The sequence below is a fragment of the Peromyscus maniculatus genome, chromosome 11 (assembly GCF_049852395.1).
Source record: "Peromyscus maniculatus bairdii isolate BWxNUB_F1_BW_parent chromosome 11, HU_Pman_BW_mat_3.1, whole genome shotgun sequence".
NCBI lineage: Eukaryota > Metazoa > Chordata > Mammalia > Rodentia > Cricetidae > Peromyscus > Peromyscus maniculatus.
Window position 1 is genome coordinate 23,583,652 of NC_134862.1, and position 24,487 is coordinate 23,608,138.

Here is a 24,487-nt window from a genome sequence, read left to right on the forward strand (position 1 = left end):
TTGGGAGGCAACTAGGCAGTGGGACCAAGTCCTGTGCTCATTGCATGAGATGGCTGTTTGAAACCTGGAGCTTATGCAGGGACGCTTGGCTCAGTCTGGGAGGAAGGGACTGGACCTCCCTGGACTGAGTCTACCAGGTTGATCTCAGTCCTCGGGGAAGGATTTGCCCTGGAGGAGGTAGGAATGGGGGGTAGGCTGGAGGTAAGAGGAGCGGGTGAGAGCGGGGAGAATAGGGGAACCCGTGGCTGATATGTAGAACTGAAGGGTATTGTAAAATAAAATAAAATAATAAAAAAAATATTCTAAACATAGAATAGTTTTCAATTGATTTTTTCTGTAAATTTCTATGTTATAGCTTATCACCTGTTCAATTAACAAAACAAAATAAATATTGCTTCACTCCATTTTTTTCTGCAAAGACTATGCGTGTCTGAATAAGCTCCTTAGTATTACACACTTCACTGAATTTACTTAATTAATGCTCTATCATGAGCTTATGGAATGAGGTTTTACAGATGCTAGCATGAAGCCTAATACAACATTGTTTATAAATAATAACGTTTTATTTTGAACTCTCAATGATTTTCCCACAAACACAGATGTCTGAAATGTCCTTTTCCCTCTTGTTTTATTAAACTTTATGCATGGTATTAAAGTTGTTTAATGCCTTAGAAATAACCTTAAAAATTCTGTTTCTATTTTAAAACATATTGTTGATTACATATAATATTCTCTTTTAAAATTTTGTTTTAGAATTAAACAGATGCTTAAAAGATGTGTATCACAGAATTACAAACAACACACAGTTTATTGAAAACCAAATATTAATTTCAAATTTGTGCTTCAAAAATTTGAATACATATGTTTGTAAATATATATTGCTATTTGAAAAGCTAAGTATTTATACTCTTATTAATTTTTAAATTCCTTAACTTGGAGCACCATTGGAGGTTTAGTTTTTTATTATATATTATAAACTATAAAATCTTCTTTATCTTATAAACTTAGTGATTATTGCTAGCAGAATGACTACAATTTTATATTTGAAGTAAAAATCTATTGTCTAGATGGATTAAGTAAAGGTTTCAAACACACTTAAAAACCAATAGATATAAATGGAATCCAGATCCTATCTATACTTCCTGTTCTTCATTTTCACAATTAGGATTCCTAATTCATTCCTCCTCTAGACAAATGAATCATCACATTTCAGCAAGCTACTGTTATGTAGGTAGTTGACAACTGACTCTGATTGTCAACTTCAAGTCAGCCACAAAACTGAACATTGCACTTGCGAATAATGAGTATTCTGTGTCTCTGTTTGCTTTTCTATCAAGTCACAAGTCCTGTCCAAGCTGTCTTCATCTCTCACTGATTTTGTGTAAAAGGTATGCATTTGTTCTCTCAGGCTACTCTCTGGTACTTTTTAAGCTATTTCAAAACTCCAGGAAGATTTTAAAAAGTGAACTCATTCATAACCTGTTTTCATTCAAGTTTTACTATTGCTTTCAGGATGCCGATTTAGACATTTAGCACACTCTTGATAATAAAACAAAATATTTATTAATAGTCATTCATTTATGAAGATATTCTTGTAATTCATTAGAAATGTTACAACTTTTTTGAAAATTTATAAATTCTTACCTTTTTAAATGTTGCATCTGGCTAGGGGAGTTAGTAGGCTTATAGAAGTTGATGTTTAAAAGTAATTGTAACTCACTAAACATGGTGACTCTGGTCAGTATTCTCAGTTACTAAGATAGTAAAATAGAAAAATGTCAAGTTTAGTGTCTACCTGGTGTATAGATTGAATCCACGGCCAGACTTGTTAACTTAGTAAGAGCCCCTCCACCACCCCCCACACACATCTACACACAATAAAAATTGAAAACTGGAATGAGGATGTCACTCAGTATCAAGGACTATGGGGGTGCAGCCCCTCGATAGTCCCATCTCAGTGTCCAGGAAAAAACTACAACCAGCTAATAATTAATCTTGATGAAAAGAAATGAATCAGTGTACATGAAACTCCTTAGTTCATAAACTTTATTATTCTGTGTCAGTTCTCTCTCTACAAGCTTATACTCTGCTCTCATTTTTAGCTCCTGTCTTGCCCAAATTCTCTTTACATTTATCTGCTGTCCCATCTAGGTTCTATCTTAATTCCTTCATCTAGTTGTTCCCCTTCTCAGTTCTCATCCATCTGGTTCTTTTCCATATCAGCTCCTCTCCCATCTCTTTCTCTCTCATCTTGATCTTCCTCATCTTGTTCTTTCCCATCTGGCTCTTCCGTCTTGTTCCTCTAGTACTCTCTTCTAATCCTTCAATCTAGTTCTTCCCATCTCAGTTTTTTCCTCTCAAGTTCTTACCCATCTAGTTCTTCCATTCTCTTTTCTCTTCTCCATCCCCTTATGCCCTGGAAGTCCTGGTATATATACACTTACAAGCAGTAATCCCTTGGCTGCGCAAAGCCAGGCTTCCAGAGTTAAACTGAAGGGTGATAAGAAACACATATAGGGGCAATAACAGTTAATTATCATTTGCAACTCAAATGGGAAGTGACCAATGGGGAAATGAATTAACTAAAGGCTAAATTCAGGTAATATCTAAGAAGATGGATCTTATGTGCTTAACTATAGTCTTAAACGTGACTGGTAGAAAATGTTAAGAATCTATAAGTTCCTAGGTCAATGGGGGAAAATAAAACTGCCTTCTTTTTTCCTGTGGCTCCTATCTGTCCAAGCTTTCTGTCATTTTTTCTGCAGGGTGGGGAAAAGTGTGCTCGGTCACTAGGCAACCTGTGTATAGCTAGATGCCTCTGGTGATAGTTAAAGGGAGATCTGGAACTAGAGGTAAGATTTGGGAAAGAAGGAAGTAAAGCTTAATTAGCACATCTGCCAGGCCTTCTGAAACAGGTAGCCTGGACACTTAAGTCTGTTATTAGAGAGTACAGAATTATGTCTTATAAGGTGCTTTCCTCCAACTGGAGATGGACTTGGCCAGATGCTGCCAATGATGATAATTACAGGGAGGTTTGAACTGGGGTTCTGGCTGAGCATAACTGTTAGCTCACAGGTTACCTAAATATTCCTAGAAGTGGTTAGGTAAGAAGCTAGAAGTCTATAAATTTAGTAAGGCTGTAAGAAAGGAGGGCATGAGCTAAATTGTGTAAAGCTATTACTTAACATCCAACTGACCTAGGCGGTGTCTCCTTATGGAATTTACCTTAAATCAGGAGACTTGCATGTGGGTTGTTACTACTGCTAGTCCTTGAAAGTGGCTAAGGGAGATATCTGATTCCAGAGAAGGCTTTTCCTGAGGCTGCTCTCCAAATACCTTGAATGTGTATGTCCAGAGAGTGATCAGTCCACACTGTTAGCCCTTCTTAGGGAAAAATTAATTGGGAAAACTATGAAGGCACACATGATTTTCATAACAGAAGACAGCTGATATATAACAAGCCAAATAACACCAAATGCTCCTTGGAATTTGGCTTCCTCTTGAGGAATTCCTTGATCCCTCTAGGTAGTGACTTTGCCATGACCAGCTGAGTTCTTATGATATATTCCTGTGGCCTGCAGCAACTCAGAGGTAAAATGTTGCTAGGTATTTGTGAGACTTTGGGACCAGTCTCCAGTCCCACAAACCCGTATAAGAAAATCCATCCCCAATCCCACACAAAGAACAATGATGATGTGTATGTGCAGAATCTTTTATAGGGTAAATTCCTTCACATTAATTCCTGAATAACAATGTTAATATATGCCTAAACTTTTGGAGGTTTTGTTCTGATGCCCTCCAGGGTTGCTCTGAAAATTACAACATACACAAATCATTAAAAGTAATTTTTTTCTGATTCTTTCAAAGATTAGCAGACAATACTACAAATAAATATAATAGACATCAAATAAATAATGCCATTGGATTAATTTTGCTAATGAATTTGGAATGTCTAACAACTGTTACTGATTCTGTTATTTCTATTGTGAGCAATTTCCTGGTCTCCATTTTATCTTGATATAGTAATATATTTAATTAACTGTAAAGACACCTTATTCTTAGATTTTGCAACAGTTTTTTCAAAATTTAATGATTTAGTACACTGAATCACATATTTTCTTATTAGACAATGTTGCTTGCTTTGCTTATAATAGCTTCTGATATATTAATATTTACTTTTGTATGTACATGAATCTATCAACATTTTAAATTTACAAGCTACCTTATACATGATGTTAGGATTCAATAAAGAAAAATTATTGTATTTTCTTCATATTTATTTATTTAGATTTTCTAGTTTCTTTTTGTCTATTATTGAAACAGATGAATATATTTTATATTTACTCAAATAAGTGAGTAGCACAAAAGATTTATAAAAATGTTCTCTATACTTTTACCTGTATAGAACATACACGTATAGATCTATATGTGAAATGTATGGCGGTATGTGTGTAGGTTTTCTATAACCTGAAACAACAGGTAAAAATCACATACATTACCTAGTTTACAAAAGAGGAAGATTGAAAACTTTAAAACGATATTTCTAGGAAAGTATTTAAAAGATAAAGTGAAGTTAACAAAGACTTCATAGTAGCAAGTTAAAGAAAAATACTTTTTTTTGATAATATTAAATCTGTAGAAATACACAAGAAGATTGTTTTTAATTATATTTGCCCACCAGGCCCAAGTGTGTTTCTTTTAATATATTTTTATATTCTGAATAAGAATGAGAGAACTGACTGTGATGTGTTAAATATAAAAAGAACACCGTATTTCTTAAATGCAGAAGAGAAGGTTGTAGTGTGAGGAAGCATAAGAAATAGTTATGTGTTGTAATGTTTTTAAAGTTTAAAAAGGATCTATAAGTAACCACCACAAATTACAGAGCACATTTTATTACTTATGTCTTGTTAATAACAGTGTTGCTGTTGAATATTAGATAAGAGAAACTTAGGCAGGGAGTTTCAATAGAAGCTTCTTGCAGGATGGCAAGATAAGTGTTGATTACACATGGTTTTTGATGGGAGGGAGGGAGTGAGAGAGAGTCAGAGAGACAGAGAGAGAGGAGGGGTAGGGAAAATGGAAAGCATACAATCATCTTTACTTAGAAGTAGAATTCAGCTGTTAGAAGTGTTGACTGGGCCTGAGACACTGGCTTAGAATTTAATCAATAAAATCAATGCCCCCCAACATTAGTGAAAATGATGCGAAATATTAAGAACTCAACTTTGAATCTGGACCATGAGATAGTAATAAGTTACAGTGAGCAAATGAAGATAAAAAACCTGAATTCTCGGTAAAGGCAGATTATTAATACAATGATGTGCAAACACATACACACACACACACACACACACACACACACACACACACACACACACACACTCCTGCACACACATATGCACATGCACACACACACACTCACATACACACTGAATTGTTGCTACTGTGGTGGTTTTTCTAGCTCTCACTCAGGATATTGTAAAACTAATGGTTTTTATCCTGAGTATTTTAAAGGCTTATACTACCAATCTTTGTTATCAGGCAAGACAGGTATACATTTAAACAGCAGCAGCAGCCTTTTTAAATTAATTTAATCACATCTAGTATTTGATTTACTTATTTTATTAAAGTTAAACTTTTCTGAAGCAAAGTTTAATCAAAAGTATTGATGGATAATACAGTTTTTCCTCTACTATAATAGTAATATTGCTTGTTTTGTATATCAAATAAAGATTTCCCTTACTTCTTGTCTACAAATAACCAATTCCTATCACTTCTTTAATATTCTGGAAACAGTACCAAGTCCCTTCCTGTGATTTCTGATATTTTTGTAGAGAGTGACAACAAAATGCCAGAATATCCTCTACAAGACTGAGTGATAATATTTTGCTGACCTGCTTTATTTCTTCCTGTTTCACCATACAAAGTTTCTTAGACAGCTTATGAAAAAATGTGTTAGTTTAACTCAATAGAGCACGATGGGTCTGGATGGATGACTCTGTGCTCCCTCTCCCTGGTGTAAACCTATTGGATGCTTTGAACTCTCTCTAGAGTTGTATGCTGACCTTGAAGTACCATGTACAATTAGGTTAGTGTACTAAAAATAACTGTCTTTGAGAATTTAGAAGTAGGTCAGTACATTGGTAGCAATGCTTCCTTCCATATTTAGTTAGTCTTTTCACATAATAATGAGATCATAAAGCTTAGTACCCTTTCTATTGCAAGTCATCTGTCTGTACCCTTGGCCTTTACACTGTAACAGGAGAGGAATCTCCTTCAAGAATGGATGCATGGAGGTGCCAGTCACAGATTGTGACACTAGATGGAAGGGTTTCAAAGTAGGTTCAAATTGGGCAACTCACATCTCGTCTCTGTACCCTGGCTCTCATGAAGATGGAGAAAGATAATGAACTTAGGTACTCATTTGGTGTTAGACATTTTGTGCTGTTTTCATCTTTGCTGCCATTGTCCTCTGTCCTGATGCTAGTACTGCATGACCTTAAACCTCTAAATTTGAAGGTTTCAATTCTACAAAGAGAGAGAAAGAAAGAAATACAGCTACATTTGAATACCTATTTTGAACAATTAAGTCTATATTGAATGTTGTCTGCTGTCTGTAACACACCAGTTATATGTGGGAAGAAGCAATTCTACACATCTGAAATTAGCACAGAAGTGTTTGGAGAGAAGTGTATACTTCCAGATGAAGAGAGAAACAATCATTATAAATACTTGTTCATTAGAAAGAAAAGCATCTCACTTCTCCTATAAAATGTGTTCCCTTTGTGTTTCTAATAATATCAAATGTTGTTCAACCATGCAGGAACTGAAGACATTTGCTTTATAATTTCCCATGTGAATAAGGTTAGAGATAAAATATATATTTACCTGATATTTTAAAGAAAAGAACATTATTAATTTGATATTAGTGCATATTTACATGAAAACTAAAAGAGCCACTGATGTGTAAAAAATTTTCTCAAGGGTTGGTAATAAATCCTATAAAAAGATGAATAAATTCCTGTAATGACTGAATATTTCCTCTGTCATTTATGTTTTTAACTATGAAAAAATATTAGCATATATTTACTGAGAACTTTTGAGAAGTGATATAGTTCTTTTCAAAATCATTAATTCTAAATTCTGATACTTATTTATATAAATATTTGAGTTTACATGTAGATTTATTTGTATTTTCACAAGCACTTTCAACCAAGAATATTTTTGCTCCTTTATTTATACCTGTTGTATACAAGACAAACTATTGAGTGATGAAGCTATTTAGTCTTTTTTAATATTTTTTTCTAAAGAGGCTTAAATTGACCAGAATAGTTTGGGACTGGCTAGGTCTTCCCAGTACCAGAATTAAGTTGTATCTTTGTGGTGGTATTCTAATTGTACTGAATTGTGATTTTTATTGTATGTTAATAAATAAAGTTGCCCAGGGGTCAAAGCTATCAGAGTCATAGAAAGAGTGTGGTGGTGGTGGTGGCACACGCCTTTAATCCCATAGATCTCTGTGTGTTCAGGGATACAGCCAGCATTGGAGACATATGCCTTTAAGACCTGGGGGCTGTACATACAGACAGTGACGAGGCAGTCACGTGTTTGGGTTTACAACCAATGAGAAGGCAGAATGACTATGAAACGACTTACACACAGGGAAATAGCTCTCTTTCGGGAAGCTGGAACCACCACAGGAGGAAGGGTGAGATTTTAGCTCTGAGCTCTGACCTCTTGGCTTTCTCTTTTACATTGGTTCTGTGTTTCTTATTTAATAAGATGGTTGGTTACATCTACATATCTTTGAGGATTTTTTTGTTTTTGTTTTTGTCTGTTTGCTTGCTTTTGTTTTTGTTTTATTTTTGTTTATTTGTTTGTGTTTTGAAACATGGTTTCATGTGTACATTTCATATCTATTTTTTGAAACAGGGTTTATCTGTGTAGATCTGACTGTCCTGGAATTTGCTCTGTAGACCAGGCTAGCCTTGAACTCATAGAGATCCACCTGCCTCTGCCTCCCTAGTACTGGGAATAAAAGTGTGCACCACCACTGACTGACTCAGAGTTAATTTTCCTTTATAAAAAGAGACCATTACTAAGCACTTGGTCATTGACTGCTAATGTCTTCAGTCTCATTATGCATTATGTTCTGAATATATTGATTTTCTTTGACTTATCTAACTGACCAAATTTACTGAGATTTCTTCACATTTGTGAGGGTTTTGTTCTTCTCTTTCTTTTCTTTTTCCTTTTATGGGAAAAGAAAAATAGACTTTTTTCTCACATGCTATACCCTGCTTACAGTTTCCTCTCCCTCTACTCCTCTTTTCCTCCCATCCATATCCACCTCCTACCTCTCTCTCATTAGAAAACAGTCTTCTAAGGGACAATAATAATAAAGTAAAATTAATAAAATAAGATAAAACAAAATGTAACACATCAAAATAGGATGAAACAAGCAAACAAAAGGAAGGAACACAAGAGATAAACACAAAGAGTAGCACTTTAGTACTCTCAGAAAAACCAAAAAAACTAACCTATAATCCATGTCCATAATATATACACAAAGGGTCTGGAGGGTAAAAGAGAGAAAAACATATAAATAAAATAAAATTACAAGTCACACAGCTCAGGCAGCTGAAAGACACCCAAAGGTCAGCCTGAGACCTCCCAGCCCTCCCACAGGGTGGGTAGGTATCATTATGATAAACCAATATATTGAGGAGATATGGGAGAGAAAGAGAAGCAGAACAGTTCATGAGCTGTGGAATGAGGCAGAGCTGAAGAAGCAAGGCAGTGAAGAAGAGGCCAATGTGAGTGGCATGCTTGTCATCCAGGACCAGGGTGACATCTGTCCCAGACTACTGCCAAAGGCCATGTCTGGGTCCCTGGTCTTACTGCAACCAGGGTCTGTGTTAACATCCATGACCCACATTGCCACCAAAGCCACAAGCATGACCCAGGTCTCAGCCACCACCTGTAGCCATTTGGGTATCCAAGGGCCATGCTGCTGCTGGTGCCATGCTGATCTAGGTGGCCTATGCTGCCACCGGGGGACATGATGTCATCTGGGCCTGAGCTGTTACCAAGGGCCAGGTGTAGGTCTGTGGCCCTATGGTAGCTAGGATCTGTAATAATGTCCATAGCTTCAGTAACCACTGAAGGCCATGTGGATGCCCAGGGTCTGCCTAGCCACGTGAGACTGTGCTTGTATCCAAGGGCCATGCTGTTGCTGGGGGCATATTGATCTTGTTGACATGTGCTGCTACTCGGGCCATGGTGATGTGCAGCAGAAGAGGTGGCCTCACCCCTAACCATGGGTATGGAAGAACTGGCTCCACATCTTGTCTGAGGGGGGTTAGTTCCAGTGGCCCAGACTGATCAGCTCAGCTACCGCCCAAACCCATATCTTGGGCCTTGGGCTAACACACCATAATATCCACTCCATCTATGACCTGCTAGAGTACATGAAGGGACTGGTCCTGCAGAATGTTAATCACAGGATTTCCATGACTGGGGCAATAGCAGGATGTCTGAGAAGAGTTTCTTGGAGGGCACAATGATGATAGTGTGCCAGAGACCTTGAACCAGACCAATGACTCATTGCAGTGAACATTTTTGGGTGGGGCTGATTGGAAAAAAGGGTATAGTGCATGACACAGAGCAGCTCCCAGTGCTACTAGGATGAATGAAGAGGTGTGTGAAAGAGATGAGAAAGAAGCAATAGCCAGGTGAGCTTTTTGTTTGCTTTGTTTTATTTTTAATTACTTTTAGGGGGTATCCTTTTGGGGGAGGGATGCTGCTGTGCAATAATCGTTCTGTACACTGTGTGAATATATGTCGATATGAGTTTAATAAGCAAGCTAACTGGCCAATAGCTGAAAAGGATAAAGTTAGGCGGGAAAGCCAAACTAAGACCAATGGGAGGAGGAAGGATAGAGTCAGCAGAGTCCCTAGCCACACTCAGAAAAAGTAAGATATACAAATGAGATAGAGGTAAAAGCCAGGAGCCTCAGGGCAGCACACAGATTCATAGAGATGGGTTATGTTGTAAGAGTTAGTTAGTTAGTAACAAGCCTGAGCTATTGGCTAAATATTTATAATTAGTATAAGTCTATGTGTTGGTTATTTGGGAGCAAGCAGTCAGTATGGGAAAACTCTACTAACTGGATGTTGCAATAATGAGGGGCAGATATGGAGAGAAGGATTGGAGTATATGATGTAAAATTCCAGAAGAAACAATAGTGTGTGTGTGTGTGTGTGTGTGTGTGTGTGTGTGTGTGTGTGTGTTTCTATATTTCCATATGGAGATCTAGTAAGATCTATGAAGAATTGTGGAAGAATTTTGATAGGGATTGCATTTAATCTAGATTGTTTTGATTAGGATTGCTGTTTTTACTACATTAATACTAGTGATCCAAGAACACAGCATATCTTTTCACCTTCTAATAGATTCTTTACTATCTTAAAGTCTTTACCATCCAAGTCTTTTACTTGCCTAGTTAGTATTACCCCAAGATACTTTATGTTATGTGAGTCTGGTATGAAACATTTCCCTTATTTGTATATAGGAACACTGGACTGTTGTGCTTTAGCTTTGCATCCAGATAGTTTACTGAGAGTGTTTGTTAGTTGTAGGAGTTTCCTGGAGGAAGTTTGAAGATCATTTATGATCTTTATGTGTTCTTTTAATTTTTTTTTATTCATTTTGCATACCAACAGATCTCCCTCTCATCCCTCCTTTCACTCTCCCCTACCTCCCCTGCCCTTCAACCCCTAATCCAGCAGGGTAAGTTCTCCCATAGAGGGCGGGCAGCTGAGCCTGTTTCTTACATTAGGTTTCAATATATTTTATTGAGAATTTTTCCATCTATGTTCATTGGAAAAACTGGCCTGTAATTTTCTTTGTTGGGTCCTTATGTTGGATAGACATCAGAGTAACTGTGGCCTCATAAAACAAATTTTGCAATGATCCTTCTGTTTCTGTTTCATGCAATGAGTTGAGGAGTACTGGCATTAACTATTCTTTGTAAATGTAAATTTGGTAGAATTTCTCACTAAAACTGGCCCTGGAATGGTGGTGTGGGTTTGGGGAATGGGTTAATTACAGCTTGTGTTTCACTATGATTTATAAGTCTGCTTAATTTACTTATCAAATCTTGATTTTACTTTGGTAAGTGGTATGTATCAAGAATATTATTTGTTTCTTCACATTTTCAAATCTGATGGAATATGGGTTTTTAAAATATGTCCCTATGATTCTTTGGATTTCCTTGGTGTTTCTTGCTACGAATACCATTTCATCTCTGATTTTGTTAATTTGAATCTTTTTTATTAGCATGGTAAGTAATTTGGATAATATTTTGTTAATCTTTTGAATTTCCTAAAGAATCAAATTTTTCATTCCATTGATTCTTTCTATTTTGTATGCTTGTTTGAGTCTATTTTGATTTTGGTCTTGAATTTATTTGCTAATTTCTTGCCTTCTACTCCTTTAGGGTTTTATTTCTTCTTTTTATTCTTGAATTTCCAAGTATGCTGCTAAGTTAGTAGAATGAGATATCTCCAGCTGCTTTATTTTTCTTTTTTATATAGACACTTAGTACTATGAACTTCCTGCTGAGAAATGCCTTCACTATGTCCTGTAAGTGTGGGTATATTATGTCTTCATTTTCATTCACTTCTAGAAAGTCTTCAGTGTCTTTGTTTCTGTCTTGACCTGTTTTTCTTTTAGTTGTAAGTTGTTCAGTTTCCATGAGTTTGTAATGTTCTAACAGTTTCTGTTTGTGTTGATACTCAGATTTAATCTGTAGTGGTTACTTAGGATTCAAGGGGTTGTTTCAACTTTTTTGTATCTGCTAAAACTTTCTTTTTTTTTCTCCCCTCCCCAAAAAACTTTCTTTGTGTCTGAGTATGAGATCAGTTTTGGAGATGCTTAGAAGAAGGTAAGTTTGTTTGTGTTTGGATGAAATGTCTGTAAATTAGGTCTATTTTTTTTTAACACCTTCAGTTAGCTCCAGGTTACTATTTTTTAGTTTTTGTGTGAATAGTTTGCCCTTTGTCAAGAGTTAAGTATTAAATTCTCCCACTATCAGTATGTGAAGGTCAAATTGTTTTTTTAAGCTGTAGTGGTTGTTTTTTATTTTATTTTATTTTATTATTTTGTTTGTTTGTTCTTCCAGAAGATTTTTTGTCCTTGTATTGTGCATACATGCTAAGAATTGCAATGTCTTCTTACATTTTTTTCTTGAGTGTATAATGTCCTCTTCAGCTCTTTTGATTAGTTTTAGTTTAAAATCTATTTTGTTACATCTTACAACAGCTATGTCAGCTTGCTTCTTAGGTCCACTTGCTTGGAATGTCTTTTTGATCCTTTTGCCCTGAGGTAATGTCTATCCTTCATATTAAGGTGTATTTCTTGGGTATAACAGAAGGACAGATCTTGTTTTCATACCTATTCTATTAGTCTGTGTCTTTCTATTGGGAGAATTGAGAACATGAATGCTTGGATATACTAATTAATAGTGTGTTGATTCCTGTTATTTTCTTATGGTGGTGGTGTATGTGTTTCCCCTCTTTTAACTTGTTGTTCTGGGATTTTTTTTTTCATGTTCTCATATTTCTTAGGTATGTTTATCCTCTTTAAGTTGGATTTTTCCTTCCTACACCTTCTTTATGGCTAGATTCATATATATTGATTAAATTTGGTTTTACCATTGAAAATCTTTGAAAGACCCTAACCCTTCATGCTTACACCCCCAAGCCCCAGGAGATGAGAAACTAAAAATCTAGTTCCAAGGGCAAGCTGACTCAGCCATTGTTCAACCACCCCTGCCACAATGTAACAATGTGGAGAGATTTCCGTTAAGAGATGCGCTCAACTGTGACTGGGATAGTTGCAAGTGTTCCAGGAAGGACCATTGTGACCTTTGTGTAAACTCCACTCCTGCCCTGATATCCCCCCTTGAGGTTTCAGGAAGAATGTACATGTGGAGGTGACTGTACCTACTCTGTGATCAGACCATGATCTTGTGAAACGAAACTGTATGGAAATTGTAATCTTATGGCTTTTGTGGGTTTTTCATTTAAAAGCCCCCATGGGGCTGCAGTAAGATGTGACTCTTGCTCTCAGGGCAAGAGTTTGCCCATCTGTACAGTCGCCAATAAACCTCTTGCTATTGCATCAACTGGACTGGAGTCTGGGTTCTTGGGGCTCCCACTCGAGACCCTAGATTTTGGGGTCCAACATCTTAATTTCTACATCTATTTTAATCGAAAGTTTTCATGGTTATAATATTCAGGCTGTCATCAGTGGGCTTGTATTATTTGTAGAACACCAGTTTAGGCCATTCTGGTATTAACATCATCCCAGAGAAGTCAGGTGTTATTCTAATGTGTATCACCTTATATGTTACTTGATCTTTTTCTTACAACTTTTAATATCCTTTCCTTGTTCTATATACTTTGTGTTTTGATTATTCCTTTTCTGGTCCAGTCTATTTGATGCACCTTGATAGATATCTCCTTTCTTAGGTTTCTTAGGAAACAGTGTAAATAACTCAATGTCCAGTATCTGGGATTGGATTCACTTGTGATCTTCTGGACTACTCTAAAGGGCTGGGATACTTCTCTGGCTATGCCCTCTTCAGCTCTCAGAACTTTTCTTCTAGGCTCTAGTTCTACTCCATTACTGCTATTATACTTGGTGGTAATCCCATGGTACTGGTATCTCAAAAACTGCTGGTATTTCTTGCTGAAAGTGTGCTAAACCTTCACCAAAAGCCATTCCTGGGTTCAGTGCAGGTTCTCTAGCCCTGACACACAGTTCCAAGCATCATCTGCTCTCTGTCATGCCTTCATGCCTTCAAAACTAGTCTTACCTGGGAGATTCTTACACTACCAAGTAGAGCTTCTATATGCTGAAAATGAGGAAATACTTCTCAGAATATTTCAGCTCATGGAATCTGGTATCTTCTAATCATGGCTGATTTTTCAGCTCCGGGTGACCAATGTCCATTGCTCCAGCAAATCATAGGTTTTATTTTAAGGATTCTTATCTCTTCTTAGGCAAAACCAGTTCTTCATCTCCAGCTGACCAGATACCACAGATTCTTCACACAAAAATCCCAGTAGAGTCTCTGTTTCCCTCTGAAACATTACAAGCCAGACCTCTGTTTTTTCACCGCTCTCAGTATTCTTATCTTCCTGGCTCCTATAGAACTTACTGAGCTTTGAACTCTGAATGGATTTTCTAGCCCAAAGTCCCAACATCTTTCCACAGTCACCCCCCTACAGCAGGTCTATCACAGCAATAACTTACTGTCTTAGTTCTATCTTGTCTTACTTATTGGTGTGGTGAAACACCATGACGAAAGCAACTTGGGGAGGAAAGGATTTGTTTGGATTATTCTTCCACATTATTGATCATCATGGAAGGAAGTCAAGACAGGAACTTAAGGCAGGAACCTGGAGGCAGGAGCTGATGAAGAGGCTGTGGGGGAGTGCTGCATACTGGCCTGCTCATCATGCCTTGCTCAGTCTGCTTTCTTAAAGAACCTCGAGCCACCAATCCAGAGATAACATTACCCAAAGCTGGCTTAACTCTCCCTTGTCAATCACTAATTAAGAAAATATGCTACAGTTTGATCTTATGGAGGAATTTTCTCAAGGGAGTTTCCCTCCTTTCAGATGAGTCGAGCTTGTGTAATATTGACATAAAACTATCCAGGGCACAATTTCAGAAACTGTTCTCATAAAGTATCCTCAACATTATGCCTAAACATGAGCTGAACAAGAACAACAATAGACATGCTAATGTGGATGGGAAATGGGAAGTTCAGGAGGTTTCCCTACATAAAGAACTACAGGCAACTATGGAATGCTGAGAGTGTGTTAAATAACCCTCCCTGGTAAAAGGCTGCCACGTTATCTGACATCAAGTGGTCAGCCCTGAAAATATACATGCTTATAAGGAGGTTGTATTTACGAAAATATGTGTCTATACGTATATACATGTAACAGTAATTAATTGGGGGAAAAGGCCATGAAGTTTGAAGATAACAAGGAAAGTTACATGTGAGGGCATAGAGGGAGGAAAGGAAAGGGATGGATATTATAATTACTCTATAATCTCTAAAAGAAGAAAAGTAATAAAAATAGAAACAGAAGGGGAATTTGTAAACTCAAACAAAGCCAGTATTGCTATTATAGTAAAACCAAGGAAAGACGAAGTGACTAAAAAGGAAACTATAGTCCAGATTCCTGATGAACATAGATAAAAAATTCTCAAGAAAAATAATTGAAAGCCAAATGCAGAAATATTTTAAAACTATCCTCCACCAACATTATCACCATTATGACTCTATTACAGAAATATAGAGATGGTACAATGTCAATAAATTAATAATTTAATACAGGGATTTAAAGATTAAGAAAAGGCCTTTGACAGGAGGGAATATATGTCTACATAAAAAAGGCTATTTCTGATAAAACCAAAAACAACATCATCCCAAACAAACAAAAGATAATAATAATAATAATAATAATAATAATAATAATAATAATTCAATTTTAATCAATACTACAAATATCAGAAACGACGCAGGACTATCTACTGTAGCAGCCTTTCTTGGACCACCAGTACCCAAATCATGACACAGAGATTTATTTTTAACTATAAATGCTCTGCCTTAGATTAGATTTGTTTCTAGCCAGAGGGTTTTTTTTTTTAACTTAAATTAATCTATTTCTATTAATCTATGTGTTGTCATGAGGCTCATTTACCTCATCTACAAACTGTCCATTCTGCTTTCCTCCTTTCTCCACATCTGTCTGTCTGTCTGTCCCCTGGCAGGCTGGTCACTGGCCTGCTGGGCTCTGGTTGGCTGGCTTGCTCTCCTTTTCTCTCTGCCCAGCTGCCCTGCCTATCTTTCTTCTGCCTAACTGTTGGCCATTCAGCTTTTTATTAAACCAATCAGGTGCCTTAGGCAGACAAGATAAAACAGCAACATATCTTTACATAGTTAAACAAATATTCTATTTTTCAGCAATCCACTATTTCCTTATTGTTTAATATAGAGCTTCACACATTAACTAGAACAATAAGACCAGAGAAGGACAATAGGAAACAAACAAAGGAAAGATGTCAAATTATTCCTATTTGCAGATATCATGAGCTATGTAACATCTCAACAACTCAACCAGAAAACTTTTAGAAATCATTAATTCATTAAATAAATACAATGAATACAAACTTGACTTGCAAAAATCAACAACCTTGAAACACATCAAAAGCAAGAATATTGAGAAAGACATTATAGATACTGTATTCACAATGGCCTAAAAAACAAGGAAGTATGTATGAATAAACCTAATCACAGAGGAAAAAGACCTCTAGAACAAAAACTTTAAATCTTTAAAGAAAAGCATTAAGACACAAGAAAATGCAAAGATCTCCCATGCTCATGTATTAGATTTAATATTGTGAAGATGACCATTTTACCAAGTCATATGCATGTTCCATATCATTCCATGAAAATCCCCATGACAATCTTCACAAATGTGCCAACATATTGTCAGTACAAATAAAAACATAGAAGGTTGAAAAGCTTCTATTTAGAAATATATACATATATGTATATATATTATATATCATGTGTGTTTATACACATATGTACATATACACATATATGAATATATATACATATATATATATATACACACATGTAATAACAAATATTTAAAAAAGGCTAAGAATTTGAAGGGGAGTAGAAAGAGATGCATCAGACAGTTTGGAGGGAAGAAAAGGATATGTAATTAAATTAAAATCTTAAAAAAATAGGAATGCAAAAAATATTATGTGGTACCACAAAAGAGCCAAAGCATGACCAAAAATAACAATTAAGGAATTATCATACTAAATTTCAACTTTCTTTACAGAGCTATAGTAATAAAAATAAGTGTTACTGACAAAAAACAGGCATGTATATCACAACAATAAAACTGAAGACATACAAATCATTGCATGTAATTAAAGATATGATATTTGACAAAGCAAATATATCAGATTTATACATTGGCATAAAGGCAACATTAAAAAAACTAGTATTAGGAAAACTGGACATTCACATGTATAAGAGTGTAATTAGAGTTGTAGCTATCAGCCTGCCCCTCAAAACTGACTCCAAATGGATAAAAGATGTCAATGTGAAACATGAAAGATTAAACTTCCATATGAAAACGTGTTATTTTTTATGATATAGGTGTAAAAAGGAGTTTTGAATAAGATTACATTTGGCCAAAATTAAAATTCCAAAATTGAAAAAAGTAAGACCTTATAAAACTTAAAAGGTTTTAAACAGCTGAGGAAATTATCAGTGGAATACAAAGAAAGCCAACAGAGTGGCAAAGAACTTTACCAGGTTAACATCTTTTAAAAAGTTAATATTCAGAATATATATAGCACTCAAAAGACAGAGACCATATGTGACAGTATTAACAAGATAAAGAACCTGAGACTAGACAGGTCAAGGGACATGGAAAGTTACTACTATTATTCTAATAAAGTAACACAGGCTGCCTGATTCGGGTTGAAATACCCTTTGACACTCTGTAGTGGTTTGAAAAAGGCCTCTGTAGGCTTACAGGGAGTGGCACTAATTGAAATGATAGGATTTGTGGTCTTGTTGAAGGAGGTGTGGGCTTTATGTGGGCAGTAAATCACTGGGTGTAGTCTTTCCGGTTTCAAATGCTCAAGGCCATTTCAGTGTTTTACTTTTCCTACTGCTGACAGATCCAGATGTAGAACTCCTAGCTACCTCTTCTCCAACATCATGTGTGCCTGTGAGTTACCATTCTTCCCTCCATGCTGATAATGCACTAAGTTTCTGAACTAAGCCCCAGTTGAATGTTGTTTTGTTGGTTTTTTTTTTTGTTTGTTTTTTAATAATAGTTGCTGTGGTTAAGGTGTCTCTTCACAGCAATAGAACATTGTCTAAGACAGAGTGGGTGTCAGGGAGTGGAGAATTGCTGTGATAAGCCTGTTTGGAGGAATGTGGAAGACTTTGGGACTTTGAATTAGTAAAGCTGTTATGATTTATTATTTTATGTGGGGGCACCCGAAGGTATCCTGCAGGTACAGGGAAATATGCTGGCATTCTGAGCAAATGCAGCAACAGCCTGGCAGATGACCCACTCCATGGGGGTATGGAGGCAGGGAGGCAGGTGGACATTCACAACCCATGCATCTGCATGGAAATAGTTTATTATAATGAGGGATAAAGAAAAAGATAGGAAAAGATAGAAAGGAGAGGGGGAAAGAGAAAGAAGAAAGGGGTTTGAGGGTGTGCATGTCTTGGGAGGGAAGAGGAAGAGAGAAGAAAAGAGAGAAATGGGCAGAATTTTTCCTTAAAAAGAGACTTTTACATCAGGATACAGTGTGACACCAAGGGGCAGGATCAGAATATTAACAAAAGCAGTTTAACATTCTAAGTGGGGGTTAATGGACCATACCAATAGGATCTTTGAAGACAGTAGCACTGAGAGCAATGTAGAGTATGACTATCTAGCTCAAATAGTTTCAGAGGAGAGGAATATTAATAAATGTCATAGAGCCTTTTTCTTGTGATATTTAGGTGAAGAATGTAGCTGCTTTCTATACTTGTTCAAAAAAATCTTCCTGAGGCTAAATTGAAGAGTTTTAGATTAATGGCATTGGCAGAGGAGATTTCAAGGCAGCTTAGTATTGACTCTGCCATGTGACCATTAATGATCACTCTTAGGCTGATTTATAATTATGAAGATTGCACTGAGCAAAGAAAAATACAAAGTACACAGTTTGAGGAGAAAAGGAGCAACAGGAAGAGCAATGAATGTAAGTACAGTATTAAAGGTGATAAAAAAAAACCTTTAAAGGATAAATGGAAAATAGGGAGTGGTAACCTCAGGGCCAGACCCCACCCAACTAAGCTACCGACTTGTGGAAAGCAATTGAAGTATAGGGCCAGGTGTAGTGTCATATGTGTTTAATCCCAGCAATTGGGAGGTAGAGGCAAGCACATCTCTGAGTTTGAGGTTAGCCTGGTGTACAGAGAAAATTCCAGGACAGCCAAGGTTAGGCAGTGAAAGAAACCATCAGAAAAAGAAATCTGGCAAAAAATGTATTTGAATGAGGGGTCATGTTCCAGCCCTAGCAAGCAAAAGAACTTGGCAGCTTTGACTACCTGGTTGTAGCTTTAGAGTCAAGGATATAAAAAAGGAGTTGTGAAATTTCCCTTCCTGGCTAAGGAAAGCCACCAAGGCTAGGCATGTATCAGAGATGTCATAGCATGGCATGGAGGCCCAGGGAGGTCATTGTGTGAAGCTGTAGAAGCAAAATCTGTATTTCATTTGAGACCCCAAGATGTTGAAGATGCCAGAGTCACCGGATATATGCCAAGGAGAGCTGCCAACAAGTTGTGGAACCGGCCTGAGAGAGAGAGAGAGAGAGAGAGAGAGAGAGAGAGAGAGAGAGAGAGAGAGAGAGAGAAAGAGAGAGAGAGAAGAGAGGTCTTTTCCAGTCAAAAAAAAAAAAAAACTGTAAGCAAGCCCCAATTAAACACTTTCTTTTACAAGAGTTGCTGTGGTCATGGTGTCTCTTCACAGCAGTAAAACACTGACTTAGTCACACTCTAAGGAAAACTGATTTCGCCTCTTTCTGAAGGTTTCACTTACAAATACCATCTTGATTAGGAGTGGGAATTCGTGTCCAGTTTCCCTTCTCAGTGATGCGATATTGTCTGACTTGAACTTAAGCTAGCTTTGTGCGTACTTGTATTTGTCTCTTTGAATTCCTATGTGGCTCAGAACTATGTCAGAAAGATGTTGTTTCCCTGAAGCTGTCACCACCCCTGACGTTTACCATCCTTCGAGCCCCTCATCTACACAGATCCTTGAGCACTAAGGCGTCAGTTAGATAAAGACATCCATTTAGGACTGAGTGTTCCAATCTTTCTCTCTTTCTCTGCAAAATGTCCAGTTATGGCTTTCTGTGTTAATTATCTAAATCAAGAATAATTTTCTCTGGCTGAAAGATGTGAATCCATCAGAATTTCATCTTATCATAGTCAGAATTGCAAAAAAGGACAAATGCTATCAATGATGTAGGGAAAGGGAGTAATTATTCACTGTTGTGGGAGGTGAACTGATTAAACAACTATGAAATAGGTGTAGTTCTTTCAAAAAATCTAAAAAGAGATCTACCACATGATCCAACTATACAACCCCTTTGAGTACATTCAAAAGACTTTATATCCTTTTATAGAGATACTTGCTCACCCATGTCCATTGCTGCTCTAGTCACAATATCCAAGATAAGGAAGCAGTCTATATGCCCATCAATTGATGAAAAGATAAAGAAAAATGTACATTTACATAAACAATACATTACTCAGCTATTAAAAATGAAATTATAAAATTTGCAGTTTAGTAGATGGAACTGGAAACAATCATTTTGAGTGAAATAATCCAGACCCAGAAAGGCAAATATTGAATGTATTCTCTCCTTTGTACATAATATCATTGAATCTTTACATATGATTGATTAATTTGTAATATACTTAGAGGTCAAGAAATGAGTAAGGAGCCATAGGGATAACCTTTCAAGGGATAGAGAGAGAAAGAAGTGTTAAAGGTAGTAAAGGGCCTGGCCTGGCAGTGTTTGCATACACCTTTAATTCAAGCATTTGGGAGGCACAGGCAGAGGCAGGGGGATCTCTGTGAGTTCAAGGCCAGCCTGGTCTACACAGTAAGTTCCAAGACAGGTTCCAAAGCTAAAGAGAGAAACCTTGTCTTGAAAACAAACAAACAAACAAACAAAAATCCAAATGTGGTGAAGGGAAATACAGACTAGGTTTCCAATACCAGAAGTGCCTTCTCTCTTGTTGAGCAGGCACTAAGTCCAATTCAAAAGCTGTTGGTTACTTCCAAAGCATGCATGCTTAGATTTATCATGCCATGCTGGTGATTGTTGTGGTTTATAGGCATTATACATAGGTAGTATTGTTGTTTTCTCCTGCCATTTGGAAGCTTAAATTAGTTCTTCTGGAAACATGAAAGGTCTTCAAGAAGGAGTCCTTCAGGTCACTTCCATCTCAGAAGCATCTGGGGCCAGTTTCTAAAGTACATAGTGTTTACAACAATATCAGCTAAATTTCCACCTCTGGGATAAAGGAAATAATAGCAGATCCTACAACCACCACTTTTATAAATGAACATAATCCCTAACTACATTCTAAGTATTTGTCTTTATACCACAGATAAGTTTAGCCCTTATCCCTCGTAGAGGAAATGTACTTTTGCAACAGACAGAGACCATGACCAATAAAAATTTAGAATTGTAAAGTCTTGTCCCACTGGATACATCTACAAAACACTCCTGCACCTAAGGGAATATCGCCAAAGAGGAAGCAGAACTATTATAGAGCCTGGGGATCAGAGAGGCTGCTTTAAGGTTGTGTCTCCTAATGTCAGAAGCTATACCCAGGAACTCTCACCAACATGGCTGACTGAAAATGAACTGAACAAAAACAACATAGACATGGTAAAGTGGTGAAGGGAAAGAGCATGAGTCCTTAGCCCAGTCGAAGAGAGCTTAGAACACTGACAGTGGGAGATACAGTCTACCCAACAGCAAACCGTCATCTCAGAAAACATACACAGAAGAAACATTATATAGACTGGGAGGGTGCATTGATGTATTTAGGAAGACCTGTATAGACATATAAGCATGTACAATAATTAATGGAAAAAGAGGCCATGAATTTAAAACAGTGTAAGGAGGGGTATATGAGAGGATTTGGAGGGAGGAGAAGAAAAGAAAAATTATAAAATTATATTATAATCTCAAAAAAATAAAAGAAGAAGAAAAAGAGAGGGATAAGAGATTTGGAAATGCTGAATGTGGCGCGGGATGGGAGAACAGATAGAGGAAAGAACATGGGGAAGGATAACCGTAAAGACTTGAAAAATTCTATGGAAACTTCCAACTTTTGGAACTTCTCATCTTCTTTTAAAAGCCTATTATAAAGAGAAATAATGGGGAATCAGATATTTAGATTCCACAGACACCTAGATGAGAAAGTATGCACAAGTTTTTAAGTGCTAATTTCTGCAAACTAATTAGAACCACTTGGCTTGTTCTTGTAAAGACAGTGTTATATCTAGTAAATGTTTTTGCAAGTCCTCCATTATTAAAAGATGTTGACTTTATCACTCACTCTGGCACACATATTTTAAATATGAGTCTACATCATTTTAATTCTGAGAAAGAGAATGTATGAATATGAATTTAATCTTTAAACTCACCACTTGGGAGGCAGAAGCAGGCTCTCTGTGAGTTCGAGGCTAGCCTGGTCTACAATGCGAATTCCAGGACAGCCAGAACTGTTGCACAGAGAAACCGTGTCTCAAAAATCAACAACAATAAAATGATAGACATGAAGACAGAGCAAACAATTCTTGTCTAAGTAGATCTGAGTAAAAAAAATATCTTTGTGAATGTATTTTAGAGTTGGTTAGAATAATTCCTTAAATTATTTCAATTTTTGAATAGCCATGAAAAGGGAAGTTTTTACTGTCTGTTTCTTCTTCTAAAATGAAAACAGTTATCTAGCCTCATCTGGATATGTGGAGATTATGGAAAATTCAAAGGAAGCATAAATCCAAACAAATAATAGATGGAGTCCTGTGTTGTACCCAGCAGCCGCTAGCACCTACCCAGTTCTTAAAGGTATTTCTCTCTCATCTCTACTCACCTGTTTTAATCACCTTTAAGACATATATTATAGGACTTTAGTTAGAAACAGTCTATGTCACTTTCACTCATGAGTTTTAAGTTACTGGATTTCAGTCCCAAAGTATAAACTTCAAGAGGCCAAATCACTGAGATTTCATGTAACAAGAATCAGTATGATTTAATAAAGACAAATATTTCAACCATATGAAGAAATTCAGATAGTCAAGTAGAGACTAGTTTATTGTGATAGATTAAGGTGCTGAGTTCAATGTGAATAGGACTCAAATGCTCTCTCCATCCCTTTCTGTCATTTCTAAGAGCAAAACTCCCAGGAAAATTTGAGATTATACAATGTATCTGTCTAAGCCAAATACTTGATTAGAAAACTGAGAAGTATCTTGTAATTTTCAAGTAGGACACAATAATGTGTATAGAAGTAACATTAAATGACTTAATGGCAAAGAAGGAATATGCCATTTAGGTAATATCATATACCTCTACCCTACCCATCATGACACTGTCATTTGTATTATTACTTTATAAATTCTAATCCTCAGGGATTTGTGTGGTGGCACTATGTTCCCCGAAATATAGTGCACTCTAATAAACTTCTCTGGGGTCAGAGACAGAACAGCCACAATATTAAACATAAAGGTTAGGCAGTGGTAGCACACACCTTTAATCCTAGCATTCCAGTGGAAGAAATCTATGTGTTCAAGGATACAGCCAAGCATGGTGACTCATGCCTTTAATCTCAGAAAGCGAACCTTTAATCCCAGGGAGTGGTGGTAGAAAGCAGAAAAGTACATAAGGCGTGAGGACCAGAAACTAGAAGCATTTGGCTGCTTAAGCTTTCAGGCTTTGAAGCAGCATAGTTTAGCTGGGATTCATTCTGGATGAGGACTCAGAGGCTTCCAGTCTAAAGAAACAGGACCAGCTGAGGAACTGGTGAGGTGAGATAGCTCTGGCTTGTTCTGTCTCTCTGACCTTCTAGTATTCACCCCAATAACTGGCCTTGGGTTTGATTTTATTAATAAGACTTTTAAGATTCATACTACAGATTTGGGCAAGCCTTAGGGATTTTTTTTTTCTGACAGTTTTACATGGGCAACAATGTTTTGGTCATTCTCTCTCTCATTCACATTATTCTTATTATTTCCAGGTATTTTAATTTCTCTGGTCCTTTGCATAGTTAAATTTTGGGTCATCTCTATCTTTCTTTAATCTCTTCTATAAATACATACATAATATGCATAATACAAAAATTGATGTCTTTATTCAGCTCATATATAGGCAGGTATGTTAATGAGGTTTTATGCATATAGCTTCTGACATTACAAAGAGACACAATCTCACAACATACACCTTGATTCCTTGACTCATACCTTTCTGCTCTTTTTTATAAAAGATCACTGAGCCTTATATATAGGAGATATTTTGTAGGTACATTTATTCAGACTGGACTCCACAACTATGCATTTAGATTGGCTGTGGTCTTCTGTAAGAGAATTTTTTTTCATTGGTGGACTATACTTATCTGTGAGTTATTTGTTATAGTGTTTGTCTTAGTTAATGCTCTATTGTGACGAGACACCATGACAATTGCAGTTCTTATAAAGAAAAGCATTTAATTAGGGTTGGCTTAGAGTTTCAGAGGTTTAGTTCATTATTGTCATGGTAGGAAGCATGGAGGCACACAGGCAGACATGG